This window comes from Pinus tabuliformis, chromosome Q (genome assembly GCF_031772625.1).
Source record: "Pinus tabuliformis cultivar Carrire ecotype Pingquan chromosome Q, CPIR1, whole genome shotgun sequence".
NCBI classification, from domain to species: Eukaryota; Viridiplantae; Streptophyta; class Pinopsida; order Pinales; family Pinaceae; genus Pinus; species Pinus tabuliformis.
This window is the reverse complement of record NC_142296.1, coordinates 712,150,284-712,168,243: the sequence shown is the minus strand read 5'-3', so window position 1 is coordinate 712,168,243 and position 17,960 is coordinate 712,150,284.

Below are 17,960 nucleotides of genomic sequence, written 5' to 3'. Positions count from 1 at the left end.
CAACTAATCACGCATTTTACCAACTTCATCGCTCCACCATCTGCGATCCCCTTAGTGACATATGGTCCAATCCAAGGCATCTAGCTAATCAACTATTGGTGGTAGTCCCCAAATTTGTCAACGTAATCGTGCGCATCCTGTTTTATCACCATCACCTTTTTATCAAGAAAGTCCTTCTTTATTCCTTCCTCAAGCTTCTTAACTTCTTCTTCCGTCATGGCGCTTTTCTCCCCTAATCGAAATCTTTCATTCATGAGTTCTTGGAGCCTAAGATCACCCTGCTGGATCTCTTCACTAGGTCCCAAGCATTCTTCTTCATCCAGCTGTGCAATCCCTTCTTCCAAGGCTCCGAAATCCATCATATCTGTGGGTGCTGCTATGCGCGAACTAGGCATGATAGACTCCATCAGAATTACAAAATTTGCTCCATAGGCCAGCCTAGAAGGTGTCTGTTATGTCAGTTTCTTGCACATCACCCTATAATCCCGCAAGACTACTAGTACGTGCAGGTCCCTATCACTTTGCTATGCATTATATACCTTGTTCAGTGCTTTGCACACCTCGTTAAATTCTTCCATGTGGATAACCTTCTACACACTCATTCTCACCACACTCAGTCGTTCCATCTTGAGTGACCATTTGTGCATTTTCGCCCCCAACATATGCTTATTGACCATATATCCCAACGAGAATTTCATGTGCATCCACGTAGGTGGTTTACCATATACCTGTACCCACCTGGACAAATGCGCACGTGGACCATCCCATCCATTGTATTTATCTTCCATTCGCACTATAGTTTTCTCAAACCGTGAGTGCAACATTCTTCTACATGCGCGCCAGTCTTCAAAGCTTCCAATGTGCATACCCCAACACCTTGCGGTTGTAGCGTGTAGTACCCAGTTCAAGGCTTGGAAACGTTGCTTCTCCAACACCTCCCTCTCGAATATATCCAAGAAAGCATCTACCTCACCTAATCCATCATACATAGGCAGATCTCTCGCTTTCGTCGATATGTAGCACAATGACCTTGTCATCATGTTACAATTAAGCGTGGTTACCTCATGTAACCGGTTCTACCATTGCTCTATTTCCTCATCCCAATCTGAAGTACAAGAGTTTTCACGCTCCCATGAAATTAGTCCATCCACAGTAGGCTTTACCCAGTCTTGTTCTCACGCAGTTATCTTCTAGATACAGTCCAAATTGTCGTCACTTGCATAGTTGTGCACCAGCTCTATATAGCACGATCCTTCAGCAGGGTCCAAGGGTATAACTATGCATAGAGACTTCTTTTCAAAAATCATCTTACGCTTCTTCAAATTAATCACCCCGTTCATGTCAGTGGCCCAATCAATTCCTAAGAGCGTGGGGTAGGGATTGTTGTCATCAACAATCTTTATTAATTCAAAGTCTGCTAGCGTTCTCACTCCCTCAATATCCACAATGATTCCCTGCAATCGCCCCAGGGGTATTATCTTCTATTGGTTTTCCATTCACAGCTGAATAAGAGACCACTGCAGCGTAGGCCTCCCCATGCACTCCCATGTCTGCTTTGGCAGAATGTCCATGTCTAATCCTAAATCCAGAATTACTTGGTCCATATCATATTCTCCAATCTACACGGTTAGCCCCATTTCTCTCCCCATCCTAGTCTTGTGTTTTTCAATCTTTCAAACTACGACGGTTCCCTTGGCACGGTCCGAGCACATCTGTTAATGAGTTCCTATAATCCCTTTATAGCCTTACTATTGCGCAGTAGCTTCATGCATGTTTCTAGGAACATTGAGGATCGATGGGTCCATCTTCGGCTCTGGTCTATCTTTGCTTCTTGAAGTGGAGGCATCAATGAAGCTTGTCTTATCTTCCATAAAGGTTTCTCAAGCGCGCTCCAAATCAAACTCTGCTTCTTTTGCCAGAGCTTTGCAAACCCAAGTGTTATCATCTAGCTGTTTGCCTTATCATCTCTCGTCGTAATTCCACTTCAGATCACAATGTTCACATTTGGGTCTTCCTCGCGCAGCTCAAACCTCATCATCTGCAGGTTCTGAGTCGGGGGAGGTGGTAGCGCTCCCTTGTCGCGTATCCTAGATATCAGTGTAAGACAGTCCTTCGTCTCATGATCAAACAAGGTAAAGTACAGACATGATGGACACGATGGATTTGTACAATCGTGGGCATAATGTCGTGGCCCTCCGCAATTATAGCATATCAACTGTCTGCGACCTCTTCTAGGTCCTTCGCCACCTCAGCCACATCTGCACCCATGAAATCTGGTTCACGGCATCCCTGCACTCTGGTCTAGGGGGCACGTTTCAGCCTAAACTCTATAGGTTGGAGTCTTATCCATCATCAACTCATAGCTTCTATAAGTGCACTCATCATGTGCAACCGATATACAGAAATTACAAAACAACTGTTGTGAATTTTGCGTGTACTTCTGCAACAAATGACAGTTGTCCATAGCAGGCTTTCCTCTTATTTGACAAATTATGCACCACAAAGCAGGCATCACGCTAGGTCCTGCTTGTGCTTCCAGCCTTAATGGTATTGTTCCCCCTCCCCCGAGGTAATTTTTGAACACCTGGCAATGGTCCTTGTCATGACCCTGACCCTTACATTTAACGCACCATACATCTTCGTGCACTTCTAATCGAGCTGTCCTATCCTATTTCAGGCTTTGCATTTCAAGGCATAATTTTTTCAACTGTGCATGGATCTACTGAACTCCCAAGTTAGGATCTTGTATTGGGGTCTCATGAAGCCTCATCGTGATCTCCAAGGAGTCTGCCTAAGTCGTTAACCTCTATTGTGACAACGCATTCCTCAAATGCGGTGTTAACGATGTTGCAAACCATTTGTGGTGCTATCAAAGCATCAAAGTCATATTAGCTTCATGAATTGTACACTTCAGCCTCTGATCTAGCTCACAAGGAGTCTCGCCTGGTAGCATTGTGATTTCTTTGAACCCAATGACCAACTACCCCTCTAACTTTAGCCTGTTGAATTCCTTATTTAGCGTAGTTTGGATATCCACGATTCCTGCATTTGGATTATCACTTGAGTGCTTAATGTAACAAGTTAGTGCATGATCCTATAGAGTGCTAACCAATTTTTATTTCTTTATATTGTCATCCATAATTCCCTGCGCTTCCCATATGGCTTTTACCATGAACCAAAATTGGTCCGGATCTTCATTTCCCAATCCCTTGAACACAGGAAACTTTATTGCACTTGCCATATTGACTCGTGGTGGTGGTGGAGGTGGTACAAGCAAAGATGGAGGTGATGGTGGTGAAGCTGGTGGTGGTGTGGGTGGGGGTGGTATGCACGAAATTCTCTGCCTTATCAAATGGATCGCACTTCACGATCTCTTCCTCATATCCTCACAGAGGTGAGATTAAAGGGCTATTCTCTAGTCCCTTACTTCCTTCGTTCCTGTACGTTTTTCCACTTTGCGTAGCTCCAAACGTCAATTTAACTACATAATCCTCTTTTCACACAATAACATTTTAATCCAAGTATTCAGGGACTTTATGTACTTACTTTGCAGTCCTTTGAGGAAGCATCACTCTGCCTCGCTATAGCTGACTGAAGTGTCTACTATGAATTCAGTGATGAATCCTCCTATAATCCGATTGAGCCAATGATCAACAACGTGTGTGATCTTATCTTTTGATGCTTCAAATATGTGCACCAACTCTAGGTTCCACACAATAGGACCGTTAAGTTTCCACCTTCCTTGGCTATCTGCTAGCTTCGCAATCCACTCGTACAGCTCAGTAGGGAAAGATGCAAAGAAGATTTCGTGGATCTCTATGTATAGGTAGCAGTCTAACCACTCTTATTTTTTCAATTGCAGATTCCTGTTTTCCTGTGCCGTGAACTCGTGAATTATTCTGTCCAACCAACCTTCAATTTCCTTCTTAGTTGGATTCCAATGATACGACATCAAACATCTCTATGCAGATTCCGGTCCTGCAAACGGAACCATTTATTGGCTTGATGGGTCCTGAGCCAGGTTCAAAGTTAATTAGTCAAACAAACCCCGGTACTACTAGCCCTTTTCAGCAACAGCCTGTGGAGCATGGACTAAGGTCTCACTCGGAGCAGTATGGGGGGATGCTAGAATCAAGTTTCTGCACCCTTGAGATGTCTAAGGGGTCGATTTAGTCCAACTGTGAATAGCTTCACATAGGTCACCTCACGCACTGACCTAACCTACAAGACCTTCGAGATCTATTACAATCGCCTTCGTGCAACCCTCACCAAGGGCTGAGGTGATTTCGCGCTGCCACAGCAGTGATCTACTCTAATTCCCCAAGTTATACCACATATCTTACTTATCTTCTTATAACAATTAGTTATCTTCCTGTAAACAGATACTTTATCTTATATTCACTTTATCCACACATTCATATAATTTTGCACATCATATAAACAATACAAATGCAATTTATGTCCAATACATTCAATGCACAAAACAGGATAAAGATACACAGAAATGATGTAAAACTTCTCTTTATTACTTCTTCAAATGTTATAGCCTCGACTCCCCCTATGCACTTAGCTGCAGGGGTCCGCACACTCAGTTGCGGACTACGAGGCCTCTGCGCACTTAGTTGTAGAGCCTTCTCCTACTCTACGACCCAAACACTCAACTCTACACTTCAACTAAGACTCAATTCTTCATGCTTCATTCATGACTGTTTCTTCTCAATTCATTATTTACAACTTAGAGCCTCACTCTATTTATACAGTCCCATAGTCCGCAGACCATGGGTAGATCCTTCAAGCTGACATTACATTACAAAAATAAGGGCAAACAACCTTATGACTCATTTACAAACTTCGCGCTCCTGTGAAGATTATCTCAGAAATTTAGTACCATCAAAGAGATATTTCGAGAATACCCATTTTCTCTATTTTCTCATCAGAGGGTTGCAAAAATACAAAACATGGAGGGCTACTTTGAGTTGCTGCGAAACTCACTCGTTTGCTATGAAACTGGACAATCAACACCATTTCACTTGGTATTTCGAATTTTTGGTTTCTAGAAGCCATTTGGATCAGGTGAATAGGTGGTGTATAGTCTTAGGAGGTGTAGTTAACTATTATTTGAAGCTAGTGATGTTTTAGGCATAGATTGGTAGTAAATAAAACCACCCCTATTTTTAAGCATATGGACTACAATTCAATGTATCTCATTAGGATTTTGTTTCTTTCAATAATTTTGACCACATAGATGGGAAATAGAACCTCATGATGTATATAAATATGTAAAACATAGTAAATGGGTTATGTTGGTAATATTGGAGAAAGAGACACCTTGAGTGCATTGTATTTTCTGAATATTTTTGTGAGTGAATGAAAGACAAAATGTGATTTGCAAGGATTCATGTGTTAGATCTTGATGGTGTTGTGATTCTTTCTAATTGTGAGTTTTTATTATGTTTCTACGTCTCTGGAATGTATGTATTAATGTTTGGAAGAAATAGATTTTTAATTCATAATTCATCTTAATGGTGCTCTGATTTAGTTTTCCCAAGTAACTATGTTTTCCTCTTAAAGCAATATTTAGAATTCATCTACAGTTTGTATGCTCTAAGTGTTATTTCCACCTTTATTACACTCACAATCCTACAACGACTTAATTTTATTTCATCACCAAGACTTCCTAGCTTGCCCCTATGGAGAAACCCTATCTCTCTTCATCATATCACTGGAAAAATAATAACTTTGACGTGACTCCATGCCTAATGGACCTGTCACCTTTCTTACCAGCAACCCTTTGAAAAAAGAGACCTTATTGAGCTCTCTACCTAGCCTAATATCATATTATTTAAATAAACTAAGTGAGAGAGCCCTCTCCAAGGCTAGAAGGGCTAGATTCTAGCCTAAAATTGGTTTGTGGTTACATCTAAAATTTATTTCCTCAGCCTAGGGAAATTTTCAAAGTGTTAACATTCTGGCACCATTGATGGGGAGTGAAAGGTTCCATATTCCCGAGGAAAGATCATCAAAGTTTCAGAATTGATTTTTGATGGTGGATAGAAGTTACACACATGAATATTTTACCATTCACCTGGCGACTCCAATTAAGTTTCAACCTAATCCAAATACTCCACTGCAACCAGGATCCAGAAATCTGGGTTTTACTGGTGACTCTACTGGCTCAAGGTTAGTTCTATATATGTAAGGTATGATCCTTTAAAATGAGATCACATTCCAGATTTTCCTAATCGCATGCCTCATATATATTGGCAATCATATTTTCCAAAGTTCAAAGATGAGAATGGTGATGATGTTGCTTTACATCTTATCAAATTTCATATGCATTCACAAAGGCTTAAAGTTGAATGGCATGAAGTGTTGAAGAAAGTGTAACTAGGTTCGGTCTTCATAACAACTTGTAATTATGATTTTATGTAAAGAAGAAACAAATATATTTCTTGTATTCCTTGCATCATGGGTTTCATGAGAAAGAAGTGATTTTCATAGTTCAAAGACTTCTTGTTGAGGTCTTTAGGGATTTTTCATCTTGTCATAAATATATAATTCAGAGACTATGAAGTGGTGTTAGACTTGTAAGAGTCCTCCAAAATAGACAAGCACATTCATCCTCACAACATCAATATATATATGCTCAAACTTCATATTGGCTTCAATAAATAGAGAAACAACCTTTGGAGAATGTCATAAAAAAATAAAATAATAATAATAATATTATATTATATTATATTATTATTATTATTATTATTATTATTATTATTATTATTATTATTATTACATGTCGACTCAACAAAAATGACACATCAGTTCATAAGGACAAGTTGGCTTAAGTGTAAGACCCAACAACTATAAATAGGAGCCTGTACCTTCACATTTACATAGCAGACAGACTCGACATATCTCTAAAATTTCGGATGGGTATAGGAAAAAAATACAGATTATACACAGAAACATTCTCGATATATTCTCTGAGTTTCTCGGTGATATAGGCAGAAATAAGATTTCTTATTACAGTGGCCACAGTGGAGATCCATTTGGGTGATATTACATTAATATTACCTCGTTGTCTTAAGCTTATACTCACTAGAATACCGATGGACAGTGGAGCTCAGTAATGCTCGATGATAGTAGGTGTTATAGTAATACGATTAGTGATGCAAAATGTTACACGAGGAAGGAATGACGAGGCCAAAGTTAAGGGATAGATCACAACGTTGGAATGTTGCAGTGATCATGTTTTGGTCCCATGAAGAAATCGAAGAATCAAGAGAGGAAGGACGATTGTGTCTTGGTCTAGGAATGGAAATATAGGTCAAGGGTCTTGGTTCTAGTCTTCATCAATTGGAATCTTTATAAGAATAATTTGTGTGGGTTTTCCTCTCAAATTGTGAGAGGTTTTGGCCCTGGAAGAAAGCCAATATCTTGTGTTCTTATTTGTTTTGTTTTGGTAACTATTTGATGAATTGAAAAGACACGCTCTAATAATAACAAGTGAAGAATTGTGCTAATAAGAAAAGTTGAAAACACCTCACAAACAATTATCATGAATAGAAGAACCTCAATTGCCCTAGATTATTCAACATGAAGATTGTCTCATGATGATGTTCATGGCTACTCTGGAAGGAAAGAAAGTTCAGGGTATGAACAATTACTAGCTACTATTTTATGTTCTTTAAATCATTTTCATAGAATATTTTTTGAGAATTATAGAGGGTCTTACCCATCTCTGTTACTAGTTCAAAATTGTTGTGATCATTTTGAGAATCTCATTTAGCATTTGGAAATATTTTATGGAGATGATGAGTTTATGGATTATTAGATTATAAAGGCATTTCATGTGAATCCTTTTCAACATCCGAAGGAAAAAGTGGAAGATAATTGCCATGATATTCAAGTGGATTCCCAGCAGGCAATAATTTCTTCCTTAGCTGAAGATGAAATTGATCAGGAATTTGATGTAGATATTCATGTTCGTTCCCTTGAGATTAATGAAGTAATACATAAATTTTTTCCTCATGAGCTTGATGAATGTATTCATCATGATCAATAAAAGGAAATAGACACTCAATCAGTTCATTCATCTTCTGGGTCAGTGATTGAAGAAAAGCGGATTATAAATCCTTTTGAAAATTATTATTCTCAACAGCATGAGAATTCATCCCAAGATAATGATATTAAAAAGGTATGTGACATAGAATTGCATCTTATTGTGCCAGTTGTTGAAGAGTGTATTAAAGTTAATATTTTTCAAATATTTGTTCAATCTGCTGCTCTAGAAACTCTCAATTCAAAATCACATAAAGGATTACTCATGCATCCATTTTCTCAAGGAGATATGCATGAAGCTTCAAATTTTGAGGAAGCTAAGCTTCAAATTGACCATCATAAACTTTAGGAAAGTATTGAAAAAGAATGGGTTGTTCTAGAACCTTTTGAAAATGAAGACTTTATTCAGGAAAATATGCCTCTTGAAGTAACAAACACATAATATTTTGAAGATCAAGATCATATTTTTTCTTAAGCACAGGAAAGGTTAACTCTTGACATTGTCGTTATACATGATGCAGTTTTTCCATTTGTACTTCCTCAAGAAAAATAATGTTTTTTTTTTTTCTTTTGGATGAGAAGAGTGAGAAGAATACCATTATTTCACTTAGAAATAATTATGATTTTTATGGTGAAAAATAAAACTTAGAGCAAGAAATAGTTGTAAGTGAAGAATGTATTTTCCTTATAGATAATCAACAAGAGCTATTCATTCATGATTTCGAAGACCTTTTTGCAAACATGCTGGAAGCAATTGTAAAGGTGGATTTTGTGTTATTCATGAACACATGGAATAATTTCAAGTACCATGTTGAACTTTCATCAGCTGAATATAAGCTTCAATCAAATTGTCATTTGATTGATTGGCTACATTGGAAGGATAATTTCACATGATTGTATGCTTTCTTTAGCAGGTTAGAGTAGGAAATGGTGTGATTAATAATATTTTTGGGCAAGCACTTGTCCTAGTTTGATTTTCAGCTTTTTAGGCAGTTATCACGAGAGTTTGAAGCCCGAGGAGAAGGCCCCGAGATTACGATGAACTACTGCCATATGTAATGGAAAATTCAAGTTAGTTAGAGTGAGTTTTAGGTAGTTAAAGTTGGACTCCATTGCCTAATGGATCAATATACAAGTCTACGATGTTCTTGGCACCTCACAAGGAGGATTCCATCCCCATTGGAGCCAATGTTAGGATCCTATAATATAGGAACGTCGGTCACTTTTTTCTTACTATTTAATTTGAGGTCAATTTTGTAAATATTAGTCTTGGTTTGATGAGTGTCATGTTCTAAAATGGTTTTTGTACAAAGAGTTCAAATTTGTCAAAGTGTCATTGTAAATATTTTGAGTAAAAAAAAGAGTATTTTTCCCATAATTCGAATGTTAAGGTCATAAGGAGTCATGAGAGAATTGTTCAATCATAATTTTTTTATGATGATGTCATGTTAGTCATGAAAGTTAGTTTGAGAGTTAGTTATTGGTTAAGTGTGTCATGTCAATCTCATCATTGCAAAAGATGCCCCTCCCATCACATCTTTCACATCATCAAGTGGCTCATTATCATTCGAAAAGGAGGTTTTAGTGGCATGGAGTGTTCAAATTTGTTTGGAAGTCTCTCATTCTCCCTCATTCAAAGCTAGCATTGATCCTAGATCAGTTTGAAGGTTGAAGAAGAAGGTTGCAAGCTCAAAGGAGGATTTGTTGTCAAAGTTCCAGGCCTGCTACGAAGCTGAACCAGTTGTTGCATAAATGAGAAAACGATCTCACACCTTTGAGTAAGGAAGTTTTTCACCTCTTCTTGGATTTTGTATGATGTAGTGAAATTTTATTTCATATCCCAACCAGTCTAAAAGCCTGAGGAAAACCCGGTTTATACAACCCATGATTGCACAGACAATTGCTACGCGTTTGTTGTGAACGTTAGTTTGTCACCCCCTCTAACATTGCCTCCACCATATCTCTTAAAACCCGTACCAATTTTACCTAAATATTTTATAGTAGATGCATGGGGGTGAGATGAATAAATTTAGTTAATTTCAACTCAAAATGATTCACGGTTTTTGAGAAACAAGCTACCATCACCTACAACCATTTTTGGATTTTATCGAGATAAATGAGTCAGATTTGGCTCAAAATTTTTGTGGACAAGTTTCATGATGGTATTTACTTTATATAAAAAAATACGCTCAACAAGATTCATCATTTTGGAGATATTCAAAAAATATAGGGTGTTGCTCAAGATGCTGTGAAAGTTGACAGTTTGTTATGAAAGTGGAGGTTAGTCAATGTGGAGGTTTGCAAGCACTATGAATCCTATCTCAGAAGTTCAATACCATCATAGAGATATTTCAATAATACTCATTTTCTCCATTTTTCAAAAGGAGGGTTGTAACCATACAAAACATGGAGGGCTACTTTGACTTGTTGTGAAACTAGCTCATTTGCTACAAAACCGAACAATCAACACCATTTCACTTGATATTTCAAATTTTTTGTTTCTAGAGGAAGTTTGGATCATGTGAATAGGTGGCATATAGTCTTATGAGGTGTATTTAATGATTATTTTAAAATATTCCAAGTTGGTGATGTTTTAGGCATAGATTAATAGTAAGTAAAACCACCACTATTTTTAAGCATATGGACTAAATATCGATGTATCTAGTTAGAATTTTGTTTCTTTCAATAATTTCAACCACCTAGAGTTGGAAATTGAACTTCATGATGTATATAAAGATTTAAGAAATAGTAAATGGGTTATGTTGGTCAGATTGGAGAGAGGGACACCTTGAGTGCATTATATATTCTGAATATTTTTGCTAGTGAATGAAAGACAAAAGGTGATTCGCAAGGATTCATGTGTCATATATTGATGGTTTTTGCTTCTTTCTAATTGTAAATTTGTATCATGTTTCTAAATCTCTTGAATGTATGTCTTCATTCTTGGAAGAAACAAATGTTTAATTCAGAATTCATCTTAATGGTGCTCTGATTTATTTTTCCCAAGTAATCTATGTTTTCCTCTTAAAGAAATATTTAGAATTCATCTACAGTTTTGATGCTCTAAGTGTTGTTTCCACCTTTCTTACACTCACCCTCCTACAACGATTTAACTTGATTTCATCACCAAGACTTCCTACCTTTCCCTTGTGGAGAAACCCTATCTCTCTTCATCATATCACTGAACAATAATAACTTTGACATGACTCTATGCCCATTGGATCTATTTCCTTTCTTACTAACAACCCTTTGAAAAAGCAGACCTTATTGAGATCTATACCTAACCTAATATCATATTATTTAAATAACCTAAGAGACAGATCCCTCTCCAAGGCTAGAAGGGCTAGATTCTAGACTAAAAGTGGTTTGTGGTGACCTCTAAAATTTCTCTCCTCATCCTAGGGAAATCTATGCAGTACTAACACCCATAACCCTCACTTAAAGCCTTATAATGTAGAAACATGTGCCTTGAATTATTTTTATGATAATAACCTCATCATGGATGTATTCTAAAGCCATACTCTCATCATGTGTCACAGATGGATCATTCACTAGCCTAACACCATAGGTTCGCTGATGGTGCTTCTCGATGGTCGCAAAATTTCACTGCAACAGCCTGGGCCATATACTCCCTTAACCTGGCACCCCTCCATCAAAATGGGATTTTCATTATGTTAGACACTAATAACAAAGCTAAATATGATGCCATCATATGCCTCTTGTTCGATGCCTCCCACCTAGGTATCAGTCACCTACATGTATTCCTTGATTCCTAGCTTGTTGTATCACAGTTAAACAAAACCTTCAGCATATGTGACTCTTTCCTTTTTTCAGAAATACCTGCGTGCACATAGGTTAGCATGTGTTTTTGATCATATCAAATTTTCACTTATACCAAGAAACCAAAATCATATAGTTTACCACATCGCTAATCAAATCCTAGATTGACATGTATCACATATATAATATCATCATCAAGACACATAAAGCATGATAAACATATCCATTAATAAAATGAAAGGAACATCACATGTATACACACATAACACATAGAAACACATCACGCAAGCCACAAAATATATAATATATATCTATATATCTATATATATATATATATATATATATATATATATATATATCATCCAAAAATATATGTACATCTATTAGTCATAGCCATAAAAATTAGTCATCAAAAAAGGGAAGCATTCTCATAATCGGTGTTTCCCTTGATACATGGAAATCCTACATTTAAGGCCAAGGCTCAATGTCCCCTACACCACTTACTCTCCATGCACCATCTACTGGATGCCCTCCTACCTCACACGGCGTTTGATCCAAGATCGGTCGTGCCATAGCCACTGCCATTTCAAATTGGTGGAGAACCGAGCGCCTCACTCTATATCGAGCCATCATCCTCTTGATGACCTCCTCCACCAACATCACGCATCCAACATTGGTCATCCCTAAGAGTATATTTGTTACATGGTCCCATGCATCCTCGATAGACTCTACCCGGGCCCACAACATCTTAACCTCCACCCAAAGCGCTGCACCCTCACCCTCCACTGAAGAACCACCAATCTCCAGTCACTCCCTCTATGTCAGAGGCTCCTCCCCTCTATCATCCCTCTGGCATCACTGTTGTGCAGTAGCATCAACCTCACTAGGACACTAAGGATTAGCTCCCACCAATCTACCCAAAGGGCACCTGCAAGGTCTGACATCTACAAGAAAACATGCATGGTATCAACATAGAGACATATCATAAACTAAATCATATACAAATCATAAAATGATGAAGTTATACTCACATACTTATGGACCCCAAGCATCTCCTGGGAGCAAGGCCATCTCTAGATCTCCTCAAAAATCCACACTAGCATAAGGGAACTCTAGAATAAGCTCAAGGCTAGACTAAAACCAACCCTCAATTGTGGGTTTCTAATATCACCCCTACCTCCTCACCACCAAACCGTGACATCAAGGGTTCCCAATGCCAAATTTTTGGCTCTATTGGTGGCATAGGCACCATTACTATCACTGGCCATATCATCACTGCTCTCTTGTAAAGTATGCTACAAATCATGTTGCCATAAAATAAGTTTCTCACCTCACCTTTGATGACATGTGATAGCTACATCATCATCCTCTGATGGTGGAATCCATCCCAATCAAAGAAAATTCTCGCCCACATCCTCTCTAGACTTGCAATACGTGGACCTGATATATGGTCTAGGACTGATGACCCCACCAACCATATTATCATAGTTGTTGCCGCATGCATCATCAAGTCAAAAATAGATGCATTCCTATAATGGATCATCCCTGTAGTGCTTCCAAGCCCAATCTAGCAACACCACCCATCCATGTGGGAGCTCCATCGTTATCACTTTACCTTGAGACACCAACCCTGTAAAAAAGTACACATCCACCTCTGCAGTGAATGCCAAATCTCTACCTTGAATGATGAAAACCTATATGTATGTTTTCCATCAAACAACCATGAATTGTAGGAAGTCTTGTTGTGACCTCAATAAAGGGTTCTAAATGAGTTTCAGTAACCCCCATCTAGATAGCTATGCTTGAGCTTGAGTATCACCAGCCACTATAGTGCACAAGCAATCCAAATCTCTCTCACACCATATCACCACCATCTTTCCCAAAAGCAAAGAAAAACCAAAAAATTAGCCCCATGGCCAAAAAATTGACTTTCGTTAGCACCGAAATTTTGTTTCCAAAACATGCGTGCACTCACACATTTGTTACCTTAACAAATGTGTGCCATCATACATCTTTTCCCTACACAGTCATGTAGACCACACGATTATCATCTCCTTACCCTCAAGGGCCTTATCCAAGGTCCCTCATGCCTATCTTCCATACAATCGCGTGCATCACACGACTATTTCCCATACAGTCACATAATCCACGTGACTATTACTTCGTTAGCCGTGAGGTGTTCAACCTAAAATCTACGTGGTAGTTCCCCTCATATTCACGCACATCGTGTGACTGTAATCCCCTTACCCATATCATCATCACATAGTTACCTACATGGTTTCTTCCATTTTAGCTGGAAAAGGTCCATACATGCCATCCCGTATGGCTTGCATATCCCAAGCTACTAAATTCACAAAGGAGGGGTCATTACCCCTTACTTGTCTCTCCTCACATGCTACCTAGGTACTCTAGCTAAATTCTACGAATAAAAAGGTTCATGGGCTCCACTCGAGAGTCCATGTCAACAAAGTACAAATAATGTGGAATATGGAGCCACCACCCTTATATAGAGCCATGTTTATCATTTTTTCAATGGCCCATTCAAGAGCCCATGACCTCATTTTGTAAAATCATTAGTGGAGTTGGGATGAGGACATCCTCAACTACATCATGGTACCCTTTGTTCCATTCAATTAACATTTTCATTTTTGGGCTCGTTTTTTAGACCAAAGTAACTGTTAGGTATGCCTTACTGTTCTTTTCAATACATCTTTTTTAGTTCACCCTAGTTCTCATATTATTACATAAAGATGTTTTCACTAAGGTATTGGATTTTGAAGTTGCAGGTTTCTAGAAGATTCCCAGTAAGCTCAGTCTCTTGGTGTCAATCAACAACTAAGGTATCATTCTTCACCTATCATTATAGCCTTCTTCCAAAGCTTTTCATATCTTGACATCATATCTCTGAAAGAAACCATAGGGTTCACCATCTCGACCATGTTTACCATCAACCTCCACCCACACATGGTAAACGTCCATGATGGTCAATAGAACCTCCCCCGCATGGATTACCCCAGTTCATAGTACCCATCACACTATCAGTATCCATCACCATTCTCCTAGGACTCAGGACCATTTTCACTTGCAAATTAGGACATAAAAATTATTGATAAAATTCAACGAGTATATAATGTCATGCCGCATATACAATCTGTAATTTTGTTTTGAGAAAATTGAAAAAATGTTGTAAGATCAACCTCATACTTCTCTTCTTTACTCATTGATTACCACCCTCACTCCTAGGTTGCCCCACTTGTTTATTTACGGGATTGAAGTGAATGTGCCTCCACATTCTACACTTGGTCTACCATTCTTCCGTATTGCAATACACCATTTATGTCATTCCATCTGCCTTATAAGCCCCACACCAAAACCATCCAATGGGGTCCCTTCCAATAGTAGCAAAACAACCTACAACATAATGTATATCATCATTTTCTTTAGGAACCCGTCTCTATTTTTGTACATACCAAACCACTTTTAAAAATTCTTTTAGAAAGAGTACAAAAAAAATTAAGGAGCAAAATGCTCACCCATGTTTTTGTGTTAGTTACCTGGCAGTAGTCCTAAGTCACCCTTGGTTGGAGCTATATTTTTACCCATCCCATATCCCTCTCTATTATCATCATTTTGTTAGGCCCCTATACTACTAGTGTAACCCCTTATTTTTATTAGTACAACCCACTTATTATATTGATGTACCCATGTAGTGCCCATATTGTTACTAATGTGCCCCATAGAAGCTCACTATTGTTATTATTGTGCCCTTACATTATTATTGTTATGTCGGCTCTGATTATGTTATGAACCCTTAGACTCCTATATATAGAAAGGAGGTATTTTCATTTGTATCATCCAAGAATTGTTCATTTATGTAATGTAAAGGAGGTCGCCCCCTCGAACAGGCTGAATTCTAAGGCGTTGATCTATCTTTTCTATCTTTTCTTGAGCTGGTTTCATAACATTTGGTATCAGAGCTTTGGATTCTAGGGTTTTGCTGCTCCAAACAGGTCATCGTGGCATTTTCACTATAACTTTCTTTGTGTGACGTTTCAGAAGTCACAAAAAAAAACCCATTTGAGAAGAAATCGTGCTGAACCTTGGGTACGAATTTTAGATCTTTTCGCGCGATATTTGTGGAGATATGATCTGAGGATGTTGGTCTTTTTGCAGACTCCTGAATTACATTCAAAACAGGTGACCTGGGGAAAATCATCATAACTTTCTCTCTGAGAATCGGATTGAAATTTCGTAAGAAGGTACAAAAAGAGGACGGACTGTAGTTTCTTGTATACATTTTTTAGATCCAAAGGTCGAAACATTGACACGTGGAACTTCATACAAGTTCGCTCTTCTGGAAAGGTCTATAATCAAGTCATCTTGGGAGATTGTGCATAACTCTTCCTTAGAGAATCCAATTTGGATCGGACTAGTGGCATTGGAAAGAGGACACAGAGGTCTACTATAGATCACAATTTCAGAACTTAAAGATCCAAAAGTACAGAGTTACAGTCGTTTCAAGGTCGAGCTCCTAAAATCAAGAAAAAGCAAGATGTGGAAGTTTGATGGCAAGGATCCAGTAAATTGGATACTTCAGATGGAGCAATATTTTGATCTACATGGTGTACAACTATTACAAAAGGTATGTATTGCATCTTCATATTTAGAACCAGATCAATTTTTATGGTACAAAGGGCTTTGTTCTCGTAAAAAACTTGTTACATGGTCAATTTTCATGGAGGAAATGATAGCACATTATGAGGATACAAAGAGCAACACCTTCTTTAGAGCAACACCACAACAATTGGAAAGAGTAAAAGGGCTTTGTGACATAGTGGAAAGCAAAATTATGGAAACCAGGAAGCATACCACTTACAACTATCAAGATGGAAGTGTTGTTGCCCCCAGTCTTCCACAACCTATAAGGTTGACACCACAACAATTGGAAGAAAAAAGAGCAAAAGGGCTTTGTTACAGTTGTGATAGAAAATACACTAAAGGTCATAAGTGTGCTGAGAAGAAATTATTCTACATAGATTGTGAAGAGGAAGAAGAAAAGGATCAAGAAACATCAAAAGAAGAAGATATACACCAGGACCCCACCCCAGAGAAAGAAGAAATGAATCAGACCATATCTTGTAAAGCATTGGCAAGAATTACCACTCCTCAAACTCTCAAGATAGAAGGACATATCAAGAAGAAAAAGGTGCAAGAAGTGAAAGATCATATCGAGAAAGAAGAAATGAATCCAACCATATCTTGTAATTCATTGTTCGAAATTGCCACTCCTCAAACTATCAAGATAGAAGGACATATAAAGAAGAAAAATGTTTAAGAAGTGAAAGATCACATCAAGCATCAAGAAATGAATCCAACCATATCTTGTAAAGGATTGGAAGAAATTACCACTCAAACTCTAGAGATAAAAGGACATATCAAGAAGAAAAAGGTTCAAGCAGTGAAATATCACATCGAGCATCAACAACAAGTTCTCCAACTTTTAAAGGATAACGCCACTTCGGTGCAAAATCAAATGAAACAAGTATATCAACATCATAGTGAAAAATGTTTTGATGTAGGTGATTGGGTATTTTTACTGCTACATCTAAAGCAAGCTATTTATGAGAAGGAAATGTTGGCAATACTACATGGACTTAAAAAATGGTGACCTTACCGAATGGGAAGACTCGTCAAGGATGAGGATGTGGAAGCATTGTTTTGTGCTATTTCTATTATCCAACCAGATTGGATAAACGAAGCAAGGGATGAATGGAAGAAGGACAAAGAAGTATGGCCACTTATTCAAAAGTTGGAAAAGATCCCAATTCAAACAATATTGCCAGATATTGAAAAGGAAGGAAAAATCATATTGGAACCTGGAGCAGTCATAGAAACAAGAACCCGACAACTACGCAATCGATCAATTTCAGAGTATCTCATCAAGTGGAAGAACTTACCCGCTGAAGATTCCACATGGGAGGACAAGAATTTTATACAGAAGCATCAAGAACTACTCAAGCGTTGAGGACAACGCTTTTTGAAGGAGAGGGGCATGTTAGGCCCCTATACTACTAGTGTAACCCTTTATTTTTATTAGTACAACCCACTTATTATATTGATGT